Source organism: Quercus lobata, chromosome 8, assembly GCF_001633185.2.
Source record: "Quercus lobata isolate SW786 chromosome 8, ValleyOak3.0 Primary Assembly, whole genome shotgun sequence".
Lineage (NCBI taxonomy): Eukaryota > Viridiplantae > Streptophyta > Magnoliopsida > Fagales > Fagaceae > Quercus > Quercus lobata.
In genome coordinates, this window is record NC_044911.1 from 58354820 (window position 1) to 58374220 (window position 19401).

The window sequence follows — 19401 nt, forward strand, 5'->3', positions numbered from 1 at the left end:
TTTTCTCCTTAGTGACGAAGGCAGACGTGAAACTGAACTGCAAATTATTCTTGGGGCTGTTTCTTCATAATTTTTGTAGTTGACAATGGATTGATTGTTTTGAGATTCGTTTTCAATCCATTTAATTCATAAGCAATGGGCGTAATTTCATAAAGATTGTTGCACACTAAAAACCATTCTGAGATTTGGAAATGGATTCTTTAATATATCTTTGGAGTGCCAAAAAATATTGTAAATTCCTGGTTCATGATCTGTACTTTGTCACATTTCAGCATGGAATCAGTCATAGTTCAAGTGGTGCCTTGCTAAGTTTGTTTTTTTTTGCTCTCTAAAATATTTCAGGTAGTGCTTTTCTTTGTGAATAATGGAATAATGCTAAATATGAATTAAGGCTCTCTAAATTAACAAATAGCTAGTGAAACCAGTGCCTTGTTGTATAGTAAAGAAGGTGATGCTAAGTTTGGAAATTCATGTTTAGTATAGGATGTTGTGTTTGTTGATAATTAGGGTTGATTTTATTTTGCTTGCATTTCAATTTGTGGCTCTATGCTAGCTTTGGTATCAGGGAACCTAGCTCGAGTTGTTGTTATTACTGAGGGGAGTGCTTGCTACAGTTGCCCATACCCCTATTGATGCAAATGCCTTGTGGGTTATCCCTGATAATACTGCTATTGGGAATGTGTATTTGGAATGTGTTTTCAATGGGCAGAGTTCCGTGACCAATGACTTTCTTTTATTCCTGCAATGATCTTCAATGTTTACGTTATTGACTAGTGAGGGAAAATATGCACCATGGACAATTTGATAGCAGCAGGAAATACTTGGGTATACTTGATTCTTGAAATATATAAAGTTCCTTGAAATTTTGAAAATGATAATTATATCTTGCTTCCAGTTCAACATGCTTAAACCATTTCTTTAGCTTAACCTCTTGCACAAGAATATCCACACCGACCACACCATATGCAATTTAGTTGTTAGATAAGGCTTGAAGCAAGATAAAGCAAGAATTGTCTTCTTATCATTTCTAGGATTATTATTGTAGCCAGTTTTTCACATCTGTTTTTGAGAGGTAGGATCCAATTATTGTAGGTGTCTGAAGACTCTGAAATGTGAAGAATTTTTAGATTTCAAAATATGTTGGCTTGGTGAGGAAAGCTGTAGGAGATCAATGACTGCCTGTCTAACTACTCAAATATGACATAGCCTCTTTTTTTCCCTTTAGCTTTCTTTGCCCCTCTTTTTTGAACTGCAACCTACTTAATTTTTCATCTCATTGCAAATTTGTCCAAGTCTCAAATACTTGAATCCCTTGGAGCTATTGTTGAAAGGGTAAGACCTGTCTCAATTACAAACACAAACCACTTTGTGAATATTACACGGAGAAGGGCTCTGGAAGCGAATGAAGCAGCATCAAAGCATAGAGAAGCTGACCAAATGAATGGAAACCTTGTGGAACAAACCATTGATTACACAACTGGTGAAGAGAAACAAAGTTTGGCTCTACCACATAATTGTAAAGTTCGCTTCTTTGCTGATCATTTTGAAAATCTATCAAACTTCTGAGCACACAATGAGGGTACAGGGCCTGAGATTTGGCAACAAACAGGGTAGTTTAGATGCATTTGTCGCAGCTGCAGGCACAGGACAGACAGTGGCTGGTCTTTCCATGATTCTCCAAGTCATTTTATTTTCCCTCCTTTAATTTAAACATTCATATTATATTTGTCAATGAATCCCTTAGCATGTGTTCAACAGGAAAAGAATTTAAACAATAAGTGCTTCTTGATAGATCCCCCTGGGTCTAGTTTATTCAAAAAGGTTACAAGGAGGGGCGATGCACACTAGAGAGGACGAAGAATGAAGAATCCATTTGACACAATAACAGAAGAACTTGGAATAAATAGATTATCATAGAAGTTCATGACGGCAAAACTTGACGGGGCTTTCAGAGGCACAGATTTGGAAGCTGTTGAAATGTCTTGGTAAGTGCATGCCTTTGTTTTTCTAAAGTGATATATTTTGTTGATACTTGATAGGATGAGAAATGAAACCGATGGGAAAAAGATTGGGCCCATTCTACCAGTTTGCTGTTTTGTTGATTCTACTGTACTGTGGATTTTTTCCCTTTTTTTTCCACCATTAATATTTTCCAGATGACAAAACCAAAAAAAAAAAAAAAATCCATTCTTTCACCCATTTTCCTTTGCTACAACACAAATACTTTCTGTGTGTTTTAATGCTATGCTTCTTGAACTTTTATCAGGTTTCTTTTGAAGAATGATGGGTTCTTTGTTGGAAGTTCATTGGCCATGAATTGTGTCCGAGCCATCAGATGTTCAGTTACACAATCCATTGGCCCTAGTCACTCTATTGTAACTATGATTTGTGATAGTGAGATAAGTCATCTGAATAAGTTTTACAGTGCTCAATATCTATCTCAGCATGGATTGACTCTCAAGGCTACAAGATTAGAGCTTCTAGGACATCAGATGAGTTAGTGTGATCAAGAGCTTTGACCTAGATGTTTATTTTTCCTCCATCCAAAGTTTGGGTAGGCCTATGCGATTATATTTCTCTAACAAAGTTTTGTACATCTCGGTTAAGATAATGTCAATTTTTTGTTTCATTCTATTCAAGACACCAATATGTATTTTCATTAAGAGGTTTACAATATATATTGTATTCAAAGTTGTGTACAAGGATGATTGAAATCATTTTGTCAAGTGAAGTTGAATGAATTAATGCCAATTACCAGTTATTATGGTCTATGGCAATGTCAAGAGGAAATAAGTTTGCCAAAAAAATTTGAGTAGTTAGTTCATTTTACTGTGAATATGACTCTTAGAGCATCATTGTAGAAGGATATTAACAATGAATACTACTTATCTTGCTTGGCTTTTCCTTCTAATCTCTAACCTTTGAGTCATTATAAACAATAAAGCATTTTGAAAATCAACTCAGTTCTGCCTTTTAATCTCTTAACTTCTGAGCCATTGTGAAATTGGAAGACTTGAAATCAACCTGTTGGCGTGCCTAAAACATTTGGATATGCAACAATGTGAATATGTTATAACCACACACATGTTATAATTCAAAATTAAAACTCATTATTGTGGCTCTTAATGTCCATCCCTGATCCTCATCATCCAGTGGCCTAGTGTCCACACCAACAAAACTCTTGAAAGTTCAAAAACGTGTAAAAACACCTTTGAACGTTTAGACCCCCAAATTAAAACTTAATCAATACAAGCAATATGTCAAACAACAAGTGTGCGGAAACTTAACATATGCTATCATACGAAATTGAAAATCAATCTAAGCCAATTATAAATCACATCCACAGCAGATAAATAAAAGGCAAAGATAGAGGAAGGAAGATGCAAACACAAAGACAACACGCGATGTGTTATCGAAGAGGAAACCGAAGCCCTCGGCGAAAAACCTCTCCGCCGCCCTCCAAGCGGTAATCAATCCACTAGAAAATATAGTTGGGATACAAGGACAGCAATAGACCCTCCAAGCCTAATCTACCCAGTGCACCTAAGCCCTCCAAGCTTCTTGCTCCAACGAGGTTGCGCCGAACCTTTTTCTTTTCTAACTTCCCGGATTCCGCTACTAGACCGTAGCATCAACCAATGAAGATTGGCTCCTTCCTAACTGCTTCCCAGAAATCCAAACAACTGTCTCACAGTGATGATGATGGTGAGAACCAGGTTTGGTATAATGCCTCTCAAGGATTTGACAATGGAGAGGAAGAGAGATGAGGAATTTGAAGAGATTCTAAGGTAGAGATTGTGGGTGAAACAATCTGGTTTTTCTTTAGGGTTTCTCTCTCAAAATTCTCTCTGGAAGCTCTCTTTCAATCGTGGGTAATAGGGGTATTTATACTGGAGTGGAGAGGAATGTGAAACGTCAGAATTCTACAAAACAGGGGTGGCTCGCGGCTTGACCTCGCGGCTTGACTGAGTCGCGAGATCCAGTCGCGAGATAACCGTATGGCCAGTTGTCCTGTTTTGTCCTGTAGTGCTCCAGCTAGCAGACTGTTCACCTTCCAGCATGCTTGGCACGTGAGGTTGCTTCTGGCGGCTTGAAGCCGCGAGTCACCCGCGAGACCCAGCCGCGAGACTCTGTTTTCTTGCACACTCTTGAGCAAACTTCACTCTATCTCACTCACTACCCTTACATCAAACCCACCTAAATACAGGGTTACTAAATGCTGAATTACAAGCAAATTTGGCACGGAATAAAGCCAATTAGATGGTTGAATAAATTCAACCTTACAATCTCCCCCTTTGGCTATTCCGTGACAAAACCCTAAAACAGACTCTAGACTTAACATGTGAGTTGGGAACAGTTGAACAAAACTCACTCACACCTAACTCTAGAAGCTGTGAAGCACTTGAATCATATGAACATAATACTCCTGAAACACAACAATACACCATGATCATTGTAAGCAGAAAATTATAAAATGCATATGAAACAGGCAATATGTGATCAAGCAAAGATGGAGTTATGAAACAAACCATGGCTTGATCAACCAAGTGAACACCACAATGTAGTGATCACAGTGCTCATTCACACTTGGAATGAACACAAGGACATACAAGTTAACAAGCACAAGGCAAGACACTTGTATGCTCAACACTCAACCAATGCATATCACACAAGGCATATGCATCTAGGAACAATCCTACAAGGGCACAAGAGTGACAGTACATAAACCAAAATGCATACCATTTAGATTAAAGTACTGATTTCAACATAGCATAAAGGCTGCACTAAGCAAGGTACATACCATAAAGCCTACAAACTATGCAAAACACATAAACCCTAAAAGCTTACATAAGCACATGGGTAAAAACACACAAACAACCTGAATAACATCATCAAAATATATTAAACTTTAAACCAAGAGTGTAAGTTAAGAGTTAGAAACAATACACCAAAAACATAGTGTATCAAACCCATAAAACCCATAAAAGTACTTAAAAACATAAATGTATAAACAAAGTTTTAGAGTTTGACATGACTCCCCCTCAACACATTACTCCCCCTTAAGGGCTGCTCCCCCTCAAGAGCTGCCATATCTGCTTCTCAAACGATCATCAATGTCATTATCAACAGAAAACATCTCCCCCTTTTTGACAGGAATGGCCAAAGGGTCAGTGTTCAGGCTGAGTGGTGAAGCTGTCAAGTTTTGCAGACAAAACATCAATCTGATCCTGCATAGCTTTCATCCTCTCAGAGTGCTCAGTTTGGACTTCTCTGATCCCATCAAGTCTCTCCAGAATGATCTGGAAAGCATCTGGAGGTGTATCTGAAGAAGTTGATGCTCTGGGTCTTTTGCCACTCCTCCTTGGTGTTGAGGTTGATGCATGCCCTGCTGCCTCTACTTCAGTCTCCATTGGGACACCTTCTCCTTCATCACCTTCATCTTCTTCTTCTGGAAGTCTAACACTTATCCTTTTGCAGGTAAGTTTGTTAATTGCAGAAGGTGTGGACATGGGACTGATGTCTTGTGGGATAGGAACACCCTTCCTTCTAAAAATCCTCATCAGCAAACTAGGAAAGATCAGTTTTGGCCTAGAGGTTGTTCTTGTCTCATCCACAATGGTGTCATATATGTGGGAACTTATGTCAATGAAGTTCTTTTCTTTGAGATCCATCAGAAAGACTGCTCTAGCACAATTGATGGTAGTCAACTTCTTAATTGGATAGAGGTTAAACATCATGATGATTGTTAGACACCTCATGTCCACTGGAAAGGCAGTGGTATTCAAACATTTTCCTTCTCTCTTCCCACCTAACCTTTGTTGAACTGTTTCAATGGATACACTCCTATCCTTGTAGTTGATAAACTCCTCATCATCTAATCCTTCAAGTCCTAGTGCATCATCTATAACATGAGCATCTAAAATGAATTCTTTCCCTCTAACCCAGCAGCTTAACTCATTCTCTTTAATCACAGCATTGGAGTAAAATTCCCTAATCAGGGGTTCACAAACTACAGGGAAATCACTCAGAAGTTTTTCCCATCCTCTACCTTCAAAACAACTTGGGATAAATGTTTGTCTTAAATCCTCCAAATCAACAAATCTTTCTTGAATAATTCCTGCACTCAAGAAGTTATCCCTGTATCTTTCAAAATGATGAACTGATCTAAATAACTTAGAGTCCATCTTCAACCTTTTGTCAGCCTTCTTAGCAGAAGTTTTCTTCTTGGGAGGTGAGGGAGCCATCTGTGATCAAGCAGAAGAGGCCACAACAGTACATAGCAATATATGTGTAAAACAAGTCAGTCCCATGAAATTATCATAGAGATATCATCCATACAAATGAACTTGAAGCATTTAAACACAAGCTACTTAGATCAATCACATGGAAAAGCAAGCCTAAGATAGGAAATACACATAAAAGCATCAGATATAGAAACTAACTTAAAGGCAGTTATAAGTCAATGAGACAAAAACTAGAAAATGATATGACACATAAACAGCATTTTGCAGCACACATATGCGCCCAAAAGATTAACACAAAAGAGCAGGCATATTTAGCACATTAAACTCACAGCCCAAAAACAATGGAACAATTTGAAAACAACTCAACAGCTCAAAGATCAGTTAAAAACAAGGAATCACATAGCTAAGCACAGAATGAAGAGTAATAGTGAAACAACTAGGAACAAATCATATTCTAGCAGCAGCATACGCACTTTAAGCATGAACAAGGAGCAAAATCCGAAACCCAAACCCATTTCTAAAACACAAGTATATGGGAAAGATCAAGGGGAAAAGCATAAAATCAAGTAGAAAAGAGTGCAGAACTGAAAACCCATACCTATGACTTGAAGATTTTGAGCTACAAGTATGCAACAATGGAGATTGGAAATGGGAGCACGGAGTGTTTGGGAGGAAGAAGATGAACAGTCACAAATGTTCGAGGGAAAAACTGAAACAAGTTTTAAAACTGCTCCTATTTCTGCCAAACACGCGAATTTCGAGACTGGATTAAGTCGCCAAACAGTCGCCAGCTCAAGCCGCCAAAGCACTTAAGAACAAAATTTTGAAAATTTTTCTAAGTGTTTTTCGCGACTGGAAGGTCTACCCGCGAATAAGTCGCGAGCTGAGCCGCGAAAATCTCTGAGTGAACCTCGCGACTGGACCTTCCACTCGCGAACAAGTCGCCAAAAATGACCAGCGAAGGTGCGACTGAGGCTCGCGACTTGACATACCCGCGACTGAGCCGCCAAAACAGGGCAAAACTGGATTTTTGAAATTTTCAAATTTTTCAAACAAAATACTTTCCAAAAACACCTAAAATACTCAAAAATCTTTTTGTGCTTGAATTAACAAAGATTGAGCATGTGAAAACACATTTCATCAAGTACAATCACACAAATGAATATGGCATTTATTGAACATAAACTTGTGTGTTGTGTGTGGATATCAACAATGAGATAGTCCTTCGTCTAATGTGAAGCTTCAATGATCAATTCAACCAAGGCATACACAATTAGCACTAGATCATGTGACCCATCTCAATTATAGAAATATGTATATATGACCTCCCACAAAAACTTGATAACATGATTTGGAGCTTTACATTTGACTCCACTTTCAATCATAACAATTGATCTTTTTGATCTTATGAGTCAATCACCTCTCATTGTGAGAGTGATATATGATATTTCACTTTAAGAAATAAGCATTTGGCTTTTTGAATAAACATTCACTTCAATATAAGGTCGCTTACCCTTTTTCCTAGTCAAATACTAGAATGTGCGACAGGCTTTTGCAGCTCAATATCTCTTTTCATTTGGAGATTTACATTTGGTGAGCTCTTTTAAAACAAAACAAAAATAAAGAGTGGGAAGATATATAGACACAAGTCTATGCAAGTCTCAAGATCAACAAAACCATTCACTAATCATTCATGACAAGTTTGAAGATCTATTTACAACAATCACAAAGATTTCAAGATTTTTCCCACAGTGATATAAGTGCATGAAAACAAGCAATGCTCGAAAATGCACAAAGCCATTAGCACAAAGGTACAAGGCAAAACAAGTTTTGAGACAAAAACTCAACAAAGTCAATCAAGCTTTTCGATTTTCTAATTTTTATGTGGTTTTTGGATTTTTGACACAATAAACAAAAAGATTGATACGACAAAATTAAATATATTCACAAATAGACAAGCAAACAATCAAACAGCAAAAATAGCAAGCAAAACAAACAAACATAGTCACAAAGCATAGGAAGTATTAATGCATGGACATGTTGTAATGCTTATGCATGAGTACCCTTAATCACCCTTACGTCACTTGCGTTTGGGGTGATTTCCTTATAGGATTGGGTACGGGAGTTAGGGCTTTCAAACCTTCGTGAGAAGCTTTCCAAGCAGTTGGTGAATGCACCAATCATCTTCATCACGTTCATCATTCCGGGATCACCATTCTGATCTCTAGATTGATCTCCAGCCTAAATTCTTCTATCATTTCTAGGTCCTCCTGACCTTCGAGGAGTTGCACTATTCTTTGCTCTCAGCTTTTGGCAATTTGGTCGAGTATGCCCTTGAAGTCCGCAATAGTGGCACACATAAGTTCCTCTAGGACCTCTTTGTGGTCGAGGATGTGACTTGGCACGAGATTCAGATCTGCCTACAAACTGATTGCGAGGATTTAACATCCGTTGGTTCACCAAATTCTTCTTCTCCTCCACCTCGAGCTTCTCACCAGTAAGGTTAGCTGCAACTGGAGCTTTAGCCTTTACAAACTTTACTTCTTTATTGACATTTCCAGACGAACTGCCTTCTCCGGTATATCCCAATCCGGATTTGTCTGAAAAGCTCTTTTGAGATGAGATAACATCATCTAGCTTCTTGGTGGTCACCCTTTCTACTTTAGCATTAGCTTGCACAACCTCACTCTCAAGAAACCTTACTTTTGTGTAAGCTTCGGACAACTCTCCATTCAAAGTTTCTATCTCACATTTGGCCTCCCTATATCGGATTAGGAGACTTTTGTAGTCCTCCTCAGCCTTCTTCATTTTTCTCACAGCAGCCTTGGCCACCCTTGTGTATTCCCCGGACTTCTCCAAGAGTAAGTTATAATTCTCCTGAAGATTCGCTGTGCTTCCATCTTCTTCAGCATCCGATTCTTCAACAATTCCTAGTGATTCATCATCACTATGTTCTCCAAGGTCTTGCACAAGCAGATTCAGTTCATCTGACGACTCAACATGAGCAATAGTCATAAAAGCCGAATAGTTCCCTTCTCCATCACAGCTCTCTTCAGATTCTGAGTCAGACGAATCCGAGTCACTCAAGGTCGTGGCATACACTTTACCTTTCGATTTCAAATAATTCGGACATTCCTTTTTGAAGTGTCCATGCTCGTTACATTCGAAACAAGTGACACCTTGTGTAGGTTGGGATTCTTTTCCATCTTTCCTTTTGAATTCCCTTTTCTCCCTTCCAAAACTTTGGAATTTTCTTTTATCATCAAATTTGCCATCATTTTTGAATTTCAAAAACTTTTTGAAATTTTTGACAAGGTATGCAACATCTTTGTCAACCACATCTTCTCCCGATGAGTCTTGATCTTCCACCTTCTCATTAATGGTCTTTAGAGCAAGAGATTTACTCTTCCGTTGATTGGGCAGTGACATCTCATAAGTCTGCAGAGAACCAACCAGCTCTTGCACTTTGATGTCATCGAGGTCCTTGCTCTCTTCAATTGCTGTCACTTTAGCTCGGAAACTTTCCGGCAATGATCGAAGGATCTTCCTTACAATCTTCAAGTCCTCCGTTTTCTCCCCCAAGTTGAACTTGCTGACAACCACTTCATTTAACTTCCCATAGAAAGAGTCAAAAGACTCATCCTCACTCATTTTGAGCTCCTCAAACCGAGTGGTCAGCATTTGTAACTTGGTGTCTTTCACTTTCTTCGTGCCTTCATAGGTAGTTTCCAAAATCTCCCATGCTTCTTTGGCCACGGTAATATGAGAAATCCTGTGAAATTCATCTGGAGACACACCACAGAAAATAGCATTGAGTGCTTTACTGTTAGCATTGGATGCAGCAAGCGCTGCCTTATCCCAAGTGGATTTGGCTGCCTCAGGTCTGGTCCAACCAGTCTCAACAGCATCCCAAACAGATTCATCAATAGAACACAAAAAAGTTCTCATTCGAACCTTCCAAAAAGCATAATTACTACCATCAAAATATGGAGGTGCATTTAGGGATTGAGACCTATCCATCTCAAAAGGGAGTCAAGGATCACACAATGGTAATGAAACCAATATCAGTGTACCCGCTCTGATACCAATTGAAAGTTCAAAAACGTGTACAAAACACCTTTGAACGTTTAGACCCCCAAATAACAACTTAATCAATTCAAGCAATATGTCAAACAACTAGTGTGCGGAAACTTAACATATGCTATCATACGAAATTGATTAAATACTATCTAAGCCATAGCAGATTAAAATCCACAGCAGAGAAATAAAAATGCAAAGATAGAGAGGAAGGAAGATGCAAACACAAAGACAACACGCGATGTGTTATCGAAGAGGAAACCGAAGCCCTCGGCGAAAAACCTCTCCGCCGTCCTCCAAGTGGTAATCAATCCACTAGAAAATATAGTTAGGATACAAGGACAGCAATAGACCCTCCAAGCCTAATCTACCCAGTGCACCTAAGCCCTCCAAGCTTCTTGCTCCAACGAGGTTGCGCCAAACCTTTTTCTTTTCTAGCTTCCCGGATTCCGCTACTAGACCGTAGCATCAACCAATGAAGATTGGCTCCTTCCTAACTGCTTCCCAGAAATCCAAACAGCAGTCTCACAAAGATGATAATGGTGAGAACCTGGTTTGGTATAATGCCTCTCAAGGGTTTGACAATGGAGAGGAAGAGAGTTGAGGAATTTGAAGAGATCTAAAGGTAGAGATTGTGGGTGAAACAATTTGGTTTTTCTTTAGGGTTTCTCTCTCAAAATTCTCTCTGGAAGCTCTCTTTCAATCGTGGGTAATAGGGGTATTTATACTGGAGTGGAGAGGAATGTGAAACGTCAGGTTTTTACAAAACAGGGGTGGCTCGCGGCTTGACTAAGTCGCGAGATCCAGTCGCGAGATAACCGTATGGCCAGTTGTCCTGTTTTGTCCTGTAGTGCTCCAGCTAGCAGACTGTTCATCTTCCAGCATGCTTGGCACGTGTGTAGCTTCTGGCGGCTTGCAGTCGCGAGTCACCCGCGAGTCCCAGCCGCGAGTCTCTGTTTTCTTGCACACTCTTGAGCAAACTTCACTCTATCTCACTCACTACCCTTACATCAAACCCACCTAAATACAGGGTTACTAAATGCTGAATTACAAGCAAATTTGGCACGGAATAAAGCCAATTAGATGGTTGAATAAATTCAAACTTACAAAAACAACAAAACTAAGAAGAAGACAAAATAACTTAGAATGAAAGAAATAGAAGTTCAAATGATATGAATGTTGGACTGGGACAATTTCGTCCAAAACATAGAGCAGTTTTCCACTAGAGTTTTCTAACTTTTCTCCCCAAATGGGGGAGTAAGAGTTTTGGTGAGTCTAGAAAAAGAACTGCCTGGTCCAGTCATTTTCTTTCCTCATTTCAACTTTTAACCAAACTCACATTTTTTCCATTTTTTCTCCATCATTTTCCATCCTCCCTATTTCACTCTTAACTAAACATACCCTTAGTCTCCATTCTCCATTTTCATGGATAATTGAGGCTTTACCAATTGAACGTCACAAAAAGTCCAATGAAATTTTTTTTATGAAGTTAGAAAAAAAATCCACTACTTGATTGTCTTTGTGGGGCATGAAATATAGAAAATGACTCTTTAATGTATCCTTCAATTTTTTATTTTTTATTTTTTTTGAATAAAATGTATCCTTCAACTTGATTGTACCTATTGACAATAAAAAAAGTTTAAAGTCAATAGTCAATTATTAAAGGGCCGTTTGGTAACGTTGTTCTAATAAGAGCATTCGCAACAGTGGAGCTAAAATTTTAGCTTTTTAGCTCCACCAAAAGTTACTTTATCTATTTTATCTACACACATACTGCAGCAGTAGATCTATTTTAACTTTTAACACAATAAAATAATATAAACATCACAATAAAATATATATATCCACTACAATAAAATAATATATCCACTACAATAAACAACAATTACAACCATCTGCAACCGCCAGCGCTACCGTCTTAGCCGCCACTGCTGCTGCCACTGCCACAACCACCACCACTGCTGCCGCCACCGCCGACTCTTCTACCACCACCGTCGCCACAGAAAATTCTAAAATACTGCCGTTGACTCTTCTAAACTTCCCTGCACACAGAAAATTCTCAAACTTACATCTATATCAAAACTTAAAATACTTAGAATTATATCAATAGAACATGATTATGCATATCAAAACTCAGAACTTCCCTGAACACAGAAAATTTCCAAACATACATTTATAGCAAAACTCAAAACCAAACTAACAATTTCTCATTAAAATGACCACAAGAAATGTGTGCTCTGTTTCTAGTTTTGTGCAACAGAACATATCCAACAAAATCCACCCAAATCAGAGCACACCATCTTAAAAAATCCATAATCATCATCATCAATGAGAAACTACCGTATTCATCCATTAAGAACATTAATCATCATCATCATCACTCACACTTACCAAACCATAATCATCATCAATCTACCAAAATAATCTACCAAAATCACCAAGCCAATAATCCAGAACAACAGTAAAAAATCATATATCAAAAATAAAAAACAGAGACATCCACATGAAGTGGATCCAAATCAAAAACCCAAAGTGGATTGGCGGAAGAGCATACCCAAATTAAAAACCCAAAGCATCCAAATGAAAAAGACAGAGACTGACCTGAAGTGGATCAGCAGAAGAGAAGTACGTCGAGGCAGATCAGTGGCGTGGGTTTGAACTTGACGATGGCGGCGACGTTGACAATGGTCGGGGCAGCGACGTTGAGAGAGTGAGCTTGAGAGGCTTGAGATGAGAGCTGACAGTGAAATAGAGAGAGTGAATGAGACCGGATTTGATAAAATGAAAAAAAGAAAAAGAAAAAGAAGCAAGTTGTACCGGAGTGAGCTTGAGGTGGACGGGCCGACGATAACAATGAGCTTGAGAGGAGAGATGATAGTGGGCTTGAGAGAGTGAATGAGTGCTCTGACAGAGAGAGAGAGTGAAATGAAAAAAAAAAAAAGTTGTACTGGCTGTGAATAAAAAATTATTATTATTTTTTTGCTCCAAGCTACAGTGCACATCTATCTATAGATGTGCACTGTAGCCATTCATCTAAAATTTTTAATTATGGCTCCACTGCTATAGGATTTTTTTTGTATTTTGGTGGAGCTAAAATAGCATTATAGCTATTTAGCTTCACTGGTGCAAATGCTCTAACGTTGTTTGTATTTTTTGGAAATACGAGTAGGTGAAAAAGTGCATAGAAATATGTGTAATGTTGTTTAAAAACTGAAAAACACATTGCTAAACTACTATACCAAACGAGGCCTAATATTCTCTCTCTTTCAATTCTAGGTGCTGGCATAGGCTTGATTGTGATGCTCGTCTGTTGCTCTTGGTTGTACTTGATAGTCAAGCAGAAGAAGCTAATAAAACTAAAAGAAAAGTTCTTTAAGCAAAGTGGTGGTTTAATATTACAACAGTGACTCTCTACACAAGAAAATTCAACTAATACCACCAAATTCTTCATCACATTATGATGAAACTCTAATAATTGGTCGAGGGTTTGGTATCGTTTACAAAGAATTTTTACCACATAATAAGATCATGGATTAAAACCAAATTGAATAGTTCAGTAGTTGTACTTTCCCAAATTAACCACAGGATTGTGGTTAAATTATAGGGTTGTTGTTTGGAAACATTTGCTTCTTTACTAGTTTATAAATTTGTACTTGATGGTACCCTGTTTGAGTATATACATAATGAAATCAAGGTGTTCACTATATCATGGGAAACTTGTCTTAGGATAGTAATAAAAACAATGGAAGCACTATCATATCTACACTCTACATTTTCTACCCCTATAATTCATTGAGATGTCAATTCTTCAAATATATTACTAGATAGTAATTACACAACAAAGGTATCAGATTTTGGATCTTTGACATTAGTTCCACTAGACCAAACAAAAGTAGCGATAATGGTGCAAGGAATTATTGGATACTTAGACCCTGAGTACATGAACACAAGTGAAGTGATCAACAAAAGTGATGTTTATAATTTCAGAGTGGTCCATGTAGAGCTATTGAAAAGGAGAAAAGATCTTTCATTTGATATGCCCATGGTGCATCGGGTAGATTAGGCTTGGAGGGTCTATTGCTATTCATATATCCCAACTAATTCTCTAGTGGATCATTTTACCGCTTGGAGGGTGGGGGAAAGGTTTTTTCACTGAGTTCTTTGATTTCTTCTTTGATAACACGTCTTGGTGTTATCCTTATGTTTGTTTCTCTCTTCCCTACTCCATTCCTTTTAATTGCTGTTGTGTTTGTGATTAATTATGGTTTAGAGTGTTTAGCCAATTTGGGTATTGCTTATATGTATAATTCCACACATCAATTGTTTAAATATAAGCTTGCTTTGGTAATTTTGTATTTGGGAGTCTAAACATTCATTAGTGTTTTACACACTAAGTGAACCTTCACCAATAAATGGTGAAAAAAAAGTGAGTTACTTATAGTACATAATATTTACATGAAAAAAAAAAAAAAATATATATATATATATATATTTATATATCTCTTGGATCCAAAGCTAGGGTAGAATTCTATAAAAAAAAAAAAAGAAAAAAAAAAGCCATGGCAGCCAATTGTTCTCCCATCGTACTAATATCCTTATGTTCTTTGCACATGTACATAACTTCTATAAGAAAATGGTAAAGACCAACAGGCTCCACATGAAACACAAAATGGTGTTATAAAGTAGAGGCCAAAGATGAAATGTTTAATCCAAAATCTAAACCAAATAAATTGTGCAAGCAAAGGAATGATCGAGTGGCACAACTATCCATTGAGTTCCATTGATTTTCTTACAAAATCAAAGAATTAATGGGATTTTGAGGAGTTATCTTTAATGAGTCACTGTTGGAGTATCACTCTGTATGAGGAATGCTCTGCATATTGGATTCCACGGTTTGCTAATAACACCACACATTGTCTTGCTTGGCTTGTAATTGAGATTAAAAAATTTCTGAAATAAATTTATTACAAATAAATAAAAAAAGTGAGCCTACTCACCCTAGATTCTATATGACAATGCTTGCAAACCGAGGCATTAAAAAACTGTACAACAATGAATGGAACTCAAAAGAAGAAAACCTATAGACGTTGAGAGCAAAAACTCAGTTTATGCATTCCATTAGGGGTATTTTTATAAAAAAATGTAGGGAGAGGGTGTAATGACTTGGTGATTATCTTTATTTTTTCGTGTTGTTTTTTTTTTTTTTTTTTAATTTTTTTTATAAAATTTTATTTATGGTTGTTATCAATTTTTGTTTAATCCTAAAATGTAGTTTTTTAATCCTAAAATTTAGCCACTTACTACATATCTATAGCAAAATTTAAAAAGAGCTTAATTAAATTTAAAATTTTGCAACTACCTCTCTTTTCTTTTTCTTTTTTCTTTTTTTTTTTTACGGTAAAAGCTCACGTTTTTTTTCCCCTGTTAAAGGAAAGGCTCCAGGATCCAAGTTGTTTTATTTTTTATTTATTTTTTTAAATTTTATTTATGGTAGTTATCAATTTTTGTTTAATCCTAAAATTTAGTTTTTTAATCCTAAAATTTAGCCACTTACTACACATCCATAACAAAATTAAAAAGAGCTTAAATTTAAAATTTAGCAACTATCTCTCTTCTTTTTTTTTTTTTGGTCAGGGTTCAGGATCCACTTTTTTTATTTTTATTTTTTATTTTTATAAATTATGGCATTTATCAATTTTTTTTTTTAATCCTAAAAGTTAGCCACTTACTATGCATCCATAAAAGGAGTTTAAAAGAACTTAAATTTAAAATTTAGCAACTACCTTTATAACCAAGAAAAGTTACATAACATTTTTGATGGAGTATTAAATTAATAATTATATATAATAAAAAAAACTATAAATTGAATCTCACATAGAGCTATACAAATGATAAATATAGTTTCTAGTACATAAGAAATTTTTTTACAATAATTTCTTAGATAACAACCACTTCACGTGAGGTTTGAATCATATAATAATTCTTGTAAAGTCTCTCATCCGAACTTATCTAATATTCCATTCCAATGCCTCGTTAATGAAATCCAATAAAATTGTGCAAATATCAACCTAAGAGAGATAAAAGAGTTAGGGTTAAATATAAGATTATCATTATTATGAATAAACCAAGTATTTTAAATTAAAAACAAAAGAGGAAAATTTATAATGGAAACACTTTGAATGACTCTTTTCGTTCACAAACACATTGAATTGCTTTGAATTAATCAACAATGATGGGAAAGTGGATGATTGATGAGGTTATTGGGTTAAAATGGGAAACCAAATACCAATACATTTTGAATGAGAAGTTAATTTTTTTTAGGTTATCATTATTTTAAAAAAAAAATGTAAAACATACTTAAATTGGAAAATCAAGTAGTGTAAATTCCTTAAAAAAAAAAAAAAAAAAAACCAAAAAAGAGTTTGTGTTTGATTCTAGACCAAAACAAAGAGAAAGAACCGTTACCCATAAGGAGCGTGAATTCCTATATAAATAAAAAACCGGAAAGTTTGTCTTAAAAAAAAAAATTTCAATGTTAATCATTTAAAATATGAACTACCAATTCATTATTTTTTTAAATAAATAAATAAATAAAAAAGAGAAATTTTTTGGAAACATGCCAAAACAAATAGAAAAGAGGCCTTACCAATATCATTTCTCATGCAGCCAGTTCAAGCACAAAGCCTGTTCTTTGTTTGAAATTTCTAAGCCAACCACAGTTGATAAGCAACTGTCAAACACTCTTGAATCCCCAATCACATTCACCCATGGGTAAGTAATTGTAAAACTATGAATACTTGGCAGCCATTGTAGTTAAGAACTCAAAGAAAGTCAATGATAAAAAAATGGGGGGAAGAGGAATTTAAAAAAGATAGAACTTGAAAAGCTATTAGAGCCTCTAATAATGTCTATTTAAATTTTTGAGAAACCAAATCTTTTTTTTATAGGATTTAGAAACCAAATCTGCTCGATAGATATCTTGACACCAGCTCAATGTATCGAGAATTACAATTTCATAATTTCCAAATCTGAAATCCAGCCCAAGCTCATGTGTATGTGTAAGGTTTTTTTTCTCACAACCTTAGACATATATAAGGCTTATTTTAAAAGCCATCATATATGGATAAAGTGACCAAGTGCTTAATTTCTCTGTAATTGTATGTAGTTGGGTTTTGTAACCAAGTGCTTCTTGATCTTCATTGTTGACGAAGTGAAAAACTTTGCAGCCAATAACAACCATTCAAGTTGCTGGAGTTAGTCACGCACTAAGATCTGTGCAAAGGAGTTAGTCACAAATTGAAAGTTTGTGTATCAAGGGAAAGAAGATTACTACAAGATCAAGTTCAATTGGGTATTGGAGGGAAGGTCCAACTGTAGGTTGGTATTTTGGGATAGGCCAGGGTAGTTGGTAAGATTCCTTATACTTGTAACCGCTTGATTGTTGATTAGTGGATTCCTAGGAGTGATGACTTTAAAATCGTCCAGTGAGGTTTTTGCCTTACAAGATTTTTTCTATTTGTCAACAAATCACCGTGTCAGATTTATTTTCCGTTGCATTTAGCTTTTTTGGTGATTTGTTGGTGCCTTCATGATTTGCATGCAATTGGACCTAATTAATCCACTTAGGTAATTGAATTAATTAACCGGGGTCAAGCTATCTCAACTCAACAAGTGGTATTAGAGTGAGCACACTCTGATTAGGTTTTCATCTTTGTTGTGTGATCGATTGACCCTTTGTTGTTATAGATTGTGGGCAATCCCCGATTATTGCTCCTTTATTTAATGGGACTAACTATGCATACTGGAAAGTATGCATTAGAGCTTTTTTACAGTCTCTAGATGAGAAAGTTTGGCTGGCAATTGAAGTAGGATGGACTAAACCTACAAATGCTTTTGCAACATGGGATGAAACCATGATCAAGGCTACAAACTTTAATAGTAGAGCATTGAACACCTTATTTAGTGCTATAACTCATGAGGAATTTGAAAAGATCTCCTTAATTGAAATTGCCAAGGAAGCGTGGACTATTCATCAAACTACCTACGAGGGCAGAAAAACTGTTAAAAAGTCCAAACTTCAGAGGCTCACTACCAGTTTTGAGGAAATCAAGATGGATGATGATAAGTCATTTGATGAATTCTATGCCAAGCTCATGGACATAGTGAATTCAGCATTCAATCTTGGAGATAAGATTCCAAAGCCCAAGATTGTCAAAAATATTCTCAAATCTCTTCTAGAGAGATTTCATGCTAAGATCACTGCCATCGAAGAATCAAAGGATATTGATACTATTTCTTTGAAAGAGCTGATTGGGAATATGCAAACTTATGAATTAGGTTTAGCACGGGTTGGCAAAGTGAACAAGAGCAAAAACATGGCATTGAAGGCCAAAAGTGATGAAAAAGATGAATCGTCTAAAGATGAGGATGCTAAGTTAAAATCATACATCACTAGACAATTCAAAAAATTCATCAAGAATGCGTATGTCAAGGGAAACGACAAGGATCACAAACAATTTGCATTCACTCAATTCAAGTCCTAAGACAAAACTAAGAGAGAAGCCAAAGATGGTGGCCAAAACAGTAATGTTCCTTTTGGGCCTAAATGCTATGGATATCAAGAATGTCCTACGTATCTTAAATCCATTCGAAAGAGCAAAGCCCTAGCTGCCACCTTGAATGATATGGAACCAAAAGCTAAGTCTGATGATAGTGATCAAGAAGGGATAGTAAGTGCATTCACTACTACTACCGATTCCCTTAAGGAAGCAGTTGAGTCAGTTGATGAAGAAGAAGATGTTAAGACATATGTGATTCACTTGTTAGGAACATATGTCACTATTTTATGTAATTGACTTATCCTTTGACAAAAAGAACTTTACTTGTATTTGGGTAGATTCAGGATGTGTTTAAATACTTCAAGCAACCATGTTTCAAGATTAAGTATTGAAGCCTTCAAGTCTGTCCAAGAAAACAAGCTGAAAGTGCAGAGTTACTAAAGCTTGACAGCTAGCTCGATAGCTAGCATGTGTTGAGATTTAAGAAGCTATTGCAACCCTATGGTTTGACAGCTAGCTTA

At 36.5% G+C, this 19401-nt stretch overlaps 1 pseudogene; it reads left to right on the forward strand.

Moving 5' to 3' along the window:
* The first annotated feature begins 639 nt into the window (after window positions 1–639).
* On the forward strand, window positions 640–18865 carry LOC115957135 (annotated as a pseudogene).
* Window positions 18866–19401: the final 536 nt, after the last annotated feature.